Source organism: Chiloscyllium punctatum, chromosome 20, assembly GCF_047496795.1.
Source record: "Chiloscyllium punctatum isolate Juve2018m chromosome 20, sChiPun1.3, whole genome shotgun sequence".
NCBI lineage: Eukaryota > Metazoa > Chordata > Chondrichthyes > Orectolobiformes > Hemiscylliidae > Chiloscyllium > Chiloscyllium punctatum.
In genome coordinates this window covers 4,457,454-4,466,623 of record NC_092758.1, presented here as the reverse complement: position 1 = coordinate 4,466,623, position 9,170 = coordinate 4,457,454, and the positions used below count along the sequence as shown (strand labels likewise).

General features: G+C 42.7%; 1 pseudogene; it reads right to left on the bottom strand.

The window, feature by feature from the left end:
• Positions 1 to 1,188: 1,188 nt before the first annotated feature.
• On the bottom strand, positions 1,189 to 2,832 carry LOC140492286 (cyclin-dependent kinases regulatory subunit 2 pseudogene; annotated as a pseudogene).
• Between the last annotated feature and the right edge of the window lie 6,338 nt (positions 2,833 to 9,170).

The following is a 9,170-nucleotide window of genomic DNA, read 5'->3' as shown; positions in this document are numbered from 1 at the left end:
CCCCCAGTGATGCTGACTATCTGTTTCCTTGGCCTGATGCTTTGGAACCTGTTAAAATCCTCCAGGAATTCCTTCCCCACAAAATCCTGGGAACTTATGGAGTCAGGATTAACTCCACCGGCCAAACAGCATCCTTTAATTCACAATGATCCCAAGTTTCCTTTACTATCTGTTGTCCCTCAGTCACACAATCTTCCAAAGCATCTGCACCCAGAACGGGAGCTGGCCCATTCCTGAGTGCCAACATTGCATCATTGCCAGCCATGACTTCAGCTACTGAGTTTGTACGCTTTGGAATTCCTGTTTTAAATATTTCTGTTTCTGCCTCTTTGTTAACCTACACAACACTCCTTAAAACCTCTCTCTCTCTCTTGCTCTCTCTCCTGAATGGTCTTGACAATATGGAAAAGATGTTTCCTCTCATGGTGAGTTCACACCTAAGGAACACTATTAATGTAATTAGTGGTCCTCTTCGTGGACAGATATGAGGGGAAGTATTTTCTCTCAGAGAGTTGTGCAACTTTGGAAATCTTTAACAAAACGATGCTGAAGATCTGGAACAAACAAAAATAGAATTTGCCAAAGAGACTCAGCATGTCTGGCAGCACCTGAAGAGTGTGACAGTATTACAGCTGTAAGAGGTGCATTTCATCCTTTTTTTTATGAAGAGAGGTTGAGACAGAGGTGTGAAGCAGCCTGTCCCCAGCCAATAAAGTAAACAGCTTTGGGTTTTGTTTTAAAAATAGAAGCAGCATGAAGGGGTGGGGTCAGGCTCCCACAGAGCCAGGGTTTACATTTAGCTTTTAGCAGTTGATGGGGTTTTGAAGCTGGTGATTAGATTAGATTACTTACAGTGTGGAAACAGGCCCTTCGGCCCAACAAGTCCACACCGCCCCGCCGAAGCGCAACCCACCCATACCCCTACATCTACCCCTTACCTAACACTAAGGGCAATTTAGGATGGCCAATTCACCTGACCTGCACATCTTTGGACTGTGGGAGGAAACCGGAGCACCCGGAGGAAACCCACGCAGACACGGGGAGAATGTGCAAACTCCACACAGTCAGTCTCCTGAGGCGGGAATTGAACCCGGGTCTCTGACGCTGTGAGGCAGCAGTGCTAACCACTGTGCCACCGTGCCGCCCACACATTTTTAAAAAAAATTTATTCACAACAGTATTCAAAACAAGAAAAAAGTAAACAGTACTGTAAATTTCTTAAGCATGAACATCATTTCAACTGCTAGTATTTCTTTACATGTCTTAGCAGTCTAAACCCACTGTACCACAATGAGCTCTATTGCTGTTTAGAATACAGCTCACATACAGGTTTGAATGAATTTGTACAATTGAATGTATTCACTGAATACTACAATATTTACAAGAAAGTCCAGAAATTTCCAGAAAGGCTTATTTTTCCTGGTCTTTAGAAAGTGGTCTTCGAAATAACAGAATATGTGGTTCTGGCTCATGCATCATGTAGTGAACCCAGCCCAGAGACTGCTGGACACCTAGCTTTCGCCATTCGTCTTCAGACATAAGATGAGTTTTTGGTACTTGCTTTGCAAGTTCTTTGGGCAATATGACATGCCTGTATTCGTACTGGTCATCATAATATTTGTCTGAGTAATAGATTTGTTTATTCGCAATGACTGTCTTTCCTTCTGTACTAGTTCAGCCGGTGAAAAATTACCCCCTAACACCGTGCCGAATCAATAGCCACTCTCTCCCAACCGCTATGGTGGAAGCTATGCATCTTTCTCAGCTACAGCCAATAGCTACGTGCACCCAGGAAACCTTAGAAGATACGAAAGGTGGTTTATAATCCTGGGTAACTAGTACATTGCAAATTCCTCACCACTTTCCAAGCTTTCCATACATACCCTTACTACGCTACCCCCAGACCCATTTCTCTCCCCCACCCCTGACCCTCATCCAAAAATGCAATTTCCCTTCAGGATCTGACAACACCAGTCCCAGCCATCAGACCAGGTACACTGAAAGTGCTTGGAACACAACAGACCCCATCTCTTCCAGAACACAACACTCATCCCTTCCTGTTCAGGACACAATGCCTTTCTTTCACCAGGATTCAACAACCCCACTAGCTCCTAGGACCCTGCACCCTCTCTTCTGGGACCTGGTACCACCTCACCAATCAAACCTGGTTATGCCTATCCATCTTAACCAATCCAAATCACTCCAGACCTTTACTTGGTTCTATACTCAACTGGTCTTGTGACACCCTACCCACCTGGTACATAGTATACCTTGCCCTAGTAACCTACTGATCTGCCACTCTACTTCCCAGTCACCTTACCGACCTAGTATCTTACTTACCTGGCATCCTATGTACCTGGCTCCCTATCCACCTGGCACCCTAGCCTCATGCTTACCTTACGTAATTGCTGTTTCACAGGAGCTCTCAAAGAATCAGAGATGTTCCAGAACAGAAGAAGGCCATTCAGCCCATCTGCTCAATGAATGGGTGCTGTTGTCAAGTGCCAACCTCCTACTTTTTCCTCTTTTTTTAAAATCTAGATGGTCATCCAATGCCCTCTTGAATACCTTGAATTGCAATCACAGAACACAGGAACTACTGCTGTGAGAAACGGGAGTGTGGTTTGTCTTCTGCTGACTGCCTTGTACTCAGAGGGACCTGTTAGATCTGAGCTGTACTCTGAATTACTGAGAAACTGTGATCAGAAACTCCTGCCAGAAATGCAGAGCTCTGTTTTAAAAAATAAGTGTAGGGCCAGGTATAGTCTCATTATGATTCCATGGAAAATTCAGCCCAGTATCTCAGAAACACCTTGAAAAACCTTACCGCATTTTGTTGCATTAAGGACACAAGCTGTTGGTGTTGCTCACATATTTACCAAGGTAGAACTTATACAGAAAGTTGTAAACAGCTTGCAGACCTGTGAAAGTCACCTGGATTGCTGCACTGTTTGCATACATGCATTGTAGGAATTTATCAAGGCTCTTTAGACAGCACCTTCCAAACCCATGACCTCTTCCAGCTAGAAGGACAAGGAAAGCAGAAATGTGGGAACACTACCATCGGCAAATTCCTCTCCTGGCTCCTCACCATCCTGACTTGGAAATCTATTGCTGTTCCCTCACTGTTGCTGGGTCAGAATCCTGGAATTTCCTCCCTCAGGGCATTGTGGGTCTACCTACAGCACATGGATTGGAGTGGTTAAAGAAGTTAGGTCACCACCACCTTCTCAAGGGGCAACTAGGGACAGGCAACAAATGTTGGTCCAGCCATTAACACCCTCATCTGATGAACAAGTCAAACAGAGTATTAGAATTACTGAAAATACATCCAAACCATTTGTCGCCTGTAAACACATTTGGACATACCGAGGCTTTGAAAGGTAAACTCAAACTCTTTTGTTGACAATAAATGGAAAGGCACTCTGATCACCAACCAACAAGTCCTCCATTGTCTCCACTAGTTTCAGAATTAAATAACATTATTCTTCATCAGCTTTGAATCTCTTGGTCGCCGTTATGAAACATTAGCAGATCCAGATGCACTCTTATCAACATTGGTGCCTACTTAGTGAGCATAACTCATCCTGAGGCTATTTGGCAGTCTATGTGATGTAGGCAAATGAAAGTTATCAATCATGCTGCACGTTTTGACATAAGCATGTGTAATATAATCAATAATGCAATAATGTAATAGAAGGATATTATAAGCCAGTGTTCTGGTTGTACTGCTGAATATAGGAATTACATTTTGATAATTGTATTTGTTTATTTGCTGTGCCAGTGGTGAATTATGGCTGTAATTAGGACCTCTGAGAACTGGGCTGAGAGTTTTCAAACTATCTTTTGACTTGGTAGCTTTTATAAGTCAGGAAAGAAGGAATGGTGTCTCGCTGGTGAAAAGGATTGCATTGGAAATTAAGTCCATTGTAAAGACTGCATGTGGAGTTCAGAAGTGTACGTGCTGAAAATCTAAAATTGTATAAACATATTTCATTGAATTTTGCATCTGCGGCAGAAGCTTTTCACATCGTGCTGACTCTTTGACTGAGTTTTCCAATTAGTCCCAAACTCCTGTTCTTTCCCCACAGTGCTGTAAAGTTTCTATGCTGCAAGTGTTTATCAAGTGTCCCTTTGAATCTGCTGGCACCAAACTGCAGACAGTATTAAATCACTCCGTAATAACTCACTGCAAAAATATCTCTTTATCTCATTGTTGTCTATTTTGGCAATTACCATATATCTATCTCCTCTGATTAGCAGCCTTTCAGCTGGTGAAAACAGGTCCTGCTTATATATTCCATTAAAACTCCCAATGGCTTGGAGCACCTCTGTCAAATCTCTGCTTAGCCTTTCCTTCTCTTAGGGAAATAACCCCACTCTCCAGTCTCTCCAAAAAAAAGAGAGGGTTCAGAAAATATTTACCAGGACGTTACCAGGAACAGAGGGTTTGCGTTATAAGGAGAGGCTGGATAAGCTTGGACCTTTTTCACTTGAGCATAGGAGGTTGAGAGATGACCTTATAAAATCTTGAGGGATATAGGTAGTGTGAATAGCAAAGGTCTTTTCTCTAGATTAGGGGAGTTCAAAACCAGAGGATATAATTTTAAGGTGAGAGGAGAGTGATTTAAAAGGGACCTGAGGGGCAACCTTTTCACACAGAGGGTGGTTCATGTGTGGAATGAACTTCCAGAGGAAGTGGTAGATACAGGTATAGCGACAACATTTGGAAGACATTAGATAGGTACATGAAAAGGAAAGGTTTAGAGGGATTTGGACCAAATGGGACTAGTTTAGTTTGGGATTATGTTCAGCATTGACTTGTTGGACCGAAGGCTCTGTTTCTGTGCTATATGGCTCTATGACTCTATGATTGAGTTCCCTAACCCCTGGTCCTCAAAGTAATCAGGTCTACTGTTGATTTCTCCACCCCACGTTTGCCTCTTTAGTTTCTTGCAGGAGCCTCCCATTTTCACTTTGAAGTTGTCTAACAACACTACTCTATTAAATAAAACAAAGAACTATAAGTGCTGGAAATCTGAAACAAAAGGAAAAATTGCTGGAGAAATTCAGCAGGTCTGAATTCGAGTCCAGTGATTATTCTTCAGGACCTTGTACGTGCTGGATTTTTCCAACAACTTCTGTTTTTGATTGTTTCAGATCTCCACCATTTGCAGTTCTTTTATTTTCCTGTACCATTTATTGCATGTTCCCAACTTCCCTGAGAAAGTATTGGTGGATTAATTGCTTGTAAAATTGCATGGCTAGGTTGGGTAAGTTCAAAATGCAATACATTTCAATATATTTTTACAAATTATGCATTTGGCAGTACAGAACTATCAGCACATCTTGTGTCTTTTTTGACAATATTTTTGTGATCATATTGAAGCCGGATGTTGGAAATCCCTGGGAACATCAAAATGCCTATTATTTTGTGCTGTAAATTCAAACATTCACATGACAGAATTTCAAATCAAGGCTGTGGAGGACTTGACCTGTCATACCCTTTAGCTTCATAGCCGTTTAGTTCAAGTGCTCTTCCTAAAGTCTAACTCATAATTGCACCAGCTATTGAATGGAGTTGCCACTCAGAACCTGATGATTGTGAGATTCAAAACGTCTGATTATAGCTTGTAATTCTGGGATTGAATATCTGGGGCTGAAGGAGATTGTCTGGTGCAATAAGTAATATCCTTGTCTCTGAGTCAAAAGCTCAGGGTTTGAGTCCCATCGCATATGTTTTTTTTCTTAACTTCATAACGTCCTACATTATGGAAACAGGCCATTCAGCCCAACGCGTCCTAACACTGACCATCCAAAGAATATTCCATCCAGACCCCACACCCTCCCCCCCCCCCATCCTATCCCTGTAACCCCACATTTCCCATTGTTAATCCACCTGACCTGCATATCCTGAGATACTAAGGGGTAATTTCCCATAGCTAATCCACTGAACCTGCATATCGTTGGACAGTGAGAGAAAACCAGAACACCTGGAGGAAACCCGTGCAGACACGAGGAGAATGCTCAAACTCCACACAGTCACCCAACCTGGGCCCCTTGCAGTGTGAGTCAGCAATACTGACCACTGAGCCATCATGCCATCCATGAGATGCAGGTGTCACTGACTGGGTTAGCATTTATTATCCAATCCTATTTGCCCTTTGACCTGAGTGGCCTTCCAAGGCCTTTACAAAGGACAGTTAAAAGTCTGGAGTCACATGTAGGCTAAGTCAAATTTCGTTCTGAGTGAACCAGATAGATTTTCATGAAAATCAGTTCAGGGTCATGATTGGGCTACCTTTTGGTCATTCTTGATTTTTGTATAATTGAATTCAAATATCACCATCTGCCACAATGGGAATCAAACTCATGTTCCCAGAGCATAAGCCTGGGAGTTCTGGATTGTTAGATGAGGAATTCCCTTCCTTCACCAAAGGAAAATGGCCAAAGATGATGTGTGCCAAACCAGGACAAACAGGTTGAGTATTCCTCAGGAGATCCTTCCCATGCACAGCAATGGCAAGACATGGAGCAATTTGTGAAACAAGCTCAGAGAATGCTGAAGAAACTCAGCATGTCAGTAGCACCTGTGAATAGAGGAAATCAGAATTATTGTTTCAAGACCAGTGATCCCTCTATTCTTCCTACCAAAATACATAACCGCACACTGTCCCACTTCGTATTTCATCTGCCACTTCTTTACACACTCTGTGAGCCTGTCAAAGTCCTTCTGCAGCCTCCCCCTTCCACACACTACTCGTCCCTCCATCTATCTTTGTGTCATCTGTAAACTTACAAACAATGGCATGAATAGTTGTGGTCCCAACACAGACCCTTGTGAAGTTCTATTAGTCACTGGCTGCCATCCTGTAAAAGAGGCCTTTATCCCCACTCTCTGCCTTCTGTCAGTTAACCAATCCTTTATCCATGCCAGTACCTTGCCCCTAACACCATGTGCTCTAATTTTATTTTGCAGCCGCCTGTGAGGCATCTTGTTAAAGGCCTTTGGAAATCCAAATCAATCAAATCCACTGACTCTCCTTTGTCTAAGTTGCTTTTCACCTTCTCAAAGAATTCTAACAAATTTGTCAGAGATGACTTCCCATTGACCAAGCCATGCTGGCTCAGCCCTATTTTCCCATACACATCCAAGTACCCTGTAATCTCACCCTTAATAATGGAATCTAAAATCTCACCAACGATTGAGGTCAGGTTAACTGGCCTACAATTTCATGTCTTCTGCCTCCCTCCCTTCTTAAACAGAGATGTTACATTTGCCATTTTCCAAGTTCTCTGGAACCCTCCCTGACCCCAGTAATTCCTGAAAGACTCAGATCTCTGGGATATAGTCCATCTGGTCCAGGTTATTTGCCCACCTTGAACCTTCTAGCTTCCGCAGTACCTTTTCCTTAGTGGTGACCTCTTTATTTATCTCGGTCCCTGACTCTCTTGAAGTGTTGGTCTGTTACTGCTGTCTTCACCCGTGAAAACTGAAGCAAGGTACCAATCAGTTCTCCCCCCTTGTTCCCCATTAACATTTATCCAGCCTCATTTTCCAGTGATCTAATGTCCACTCTTACCTTTTATATATCTAAAAGAGACCCTTGCAATCTTCTTTGATATTACTAGCTAATTTAGTCTGTATTTCATCTTCTCCCTCATTATTGCTTTTCCAGTTATGTTCATTTCTAAAGGCTTCCTAATTCTCTGGCTTTCCACTAATTTTCATGACATTGCACACTTTTACTTTCACTTTTATGCTGTTCCTCACTTCCCTTGTCAGCCGTGGTTGCTGCATTGTTCCCTTAGTGTGCTTCTTCCTTGGGATGAATTTCTGCTGTGCATCCTGAATTATCCCCCAGAAACTCCTGCCATTCTGCTCCCACTACCTTCCCTGCTCAGCTCTCCTTTCAAACACCTCTGGCCAGCTCCTCTCTCATGTCTTTGTAGTTCCCTTTATTTAATTGTAATATGGTGACATCGGATTTCAGCTTCTCCTCTCAAACTGCAGCATGAATTTAATCAGGTTATGGTCACTGCACCATAAGTGTTATTTCACCTTAAGCTCCTGAATTTGCCTCATTATGTGTCACCAAACCCAGAATAGCCAGTTTCCTAGTGGGCTCTACCACAAACTGCTCCAGAGAACTATCTCCTTGACATTCCATAAATTCCTTTTCTTGAAATCTGCCACCAAGCTGATTTTACCAGTGCACCTGACTGTTTCCATGACTGTTATAATACCTTTTTTACATTTTTTAATCCCCTGATTTACTTTCTTCCCACATCCTGACTACTGCATGGAATCTCTTACACATCTCCTATCAGGGTATTTTTCCTTTGTGGTTCCTCAATTCTACACACAGATTCAACACAGTCTGATTCCATGTAACTTTAGCCTTCTTACTAACAAGGCAACTGCACTCCATCTGCCCATCTGCCTGTCCTTTCAATAAGATCCATGTGCGGGGGGACCTAGAATCAGGGATGTAGAGTCAGTATGGATAGAGCTGAGAAATTCTAAGGATAGAAAGACTCTCTTAGGAGTTATCTACAGGCCCCCAAACAGTAGTATGGATGTAGGGTGTAAGTTGAATAAGGAGCTGAAATTGGCCTGTCGCAAAGATGTTACTACAGTTGTTATGGGGGATTTCAACATGCAGTTCGACTGGGAGAATCAGGATGGTATTGGACCTCAAGAAAGAGACTTTGTGGAGTGCCTCTGAGATGGATTCTTAGAACAGCTGGTGCTGGAGCCTACCAGGGAGAAGGCAATTCTGGATCTGGTATTGTGCAACGATCCAGAATTGATTAAGGATCTCGAAGTGAAGGAACCATGAGGAGGTAGTGACCATAATACAATAAGCTTCAATCTGCAATTTGAAAGGGAGAGGGTACAATCGGTAGTGACAATATTTCTGTTGAATAAAGGGAACTATGGAGCTATGAGGGAGGAGCTGGCCAAAGTTCAATGGTGCAATATCTTAGCAGGGATGACAGTGGAGGAACAATGGCAGATATTTCTGGGTATAATGCAGAAGATACAGGATCAGTTCATTCCAAAAAGGAAGAAAGATCCTATGAGGAGGCAGGGGTGGCTGTGGCTAATGAGGGAAGTTAAGAAACATATAAAGTTAAAAGAGAAAAAGTATAACATAGCAAAGATA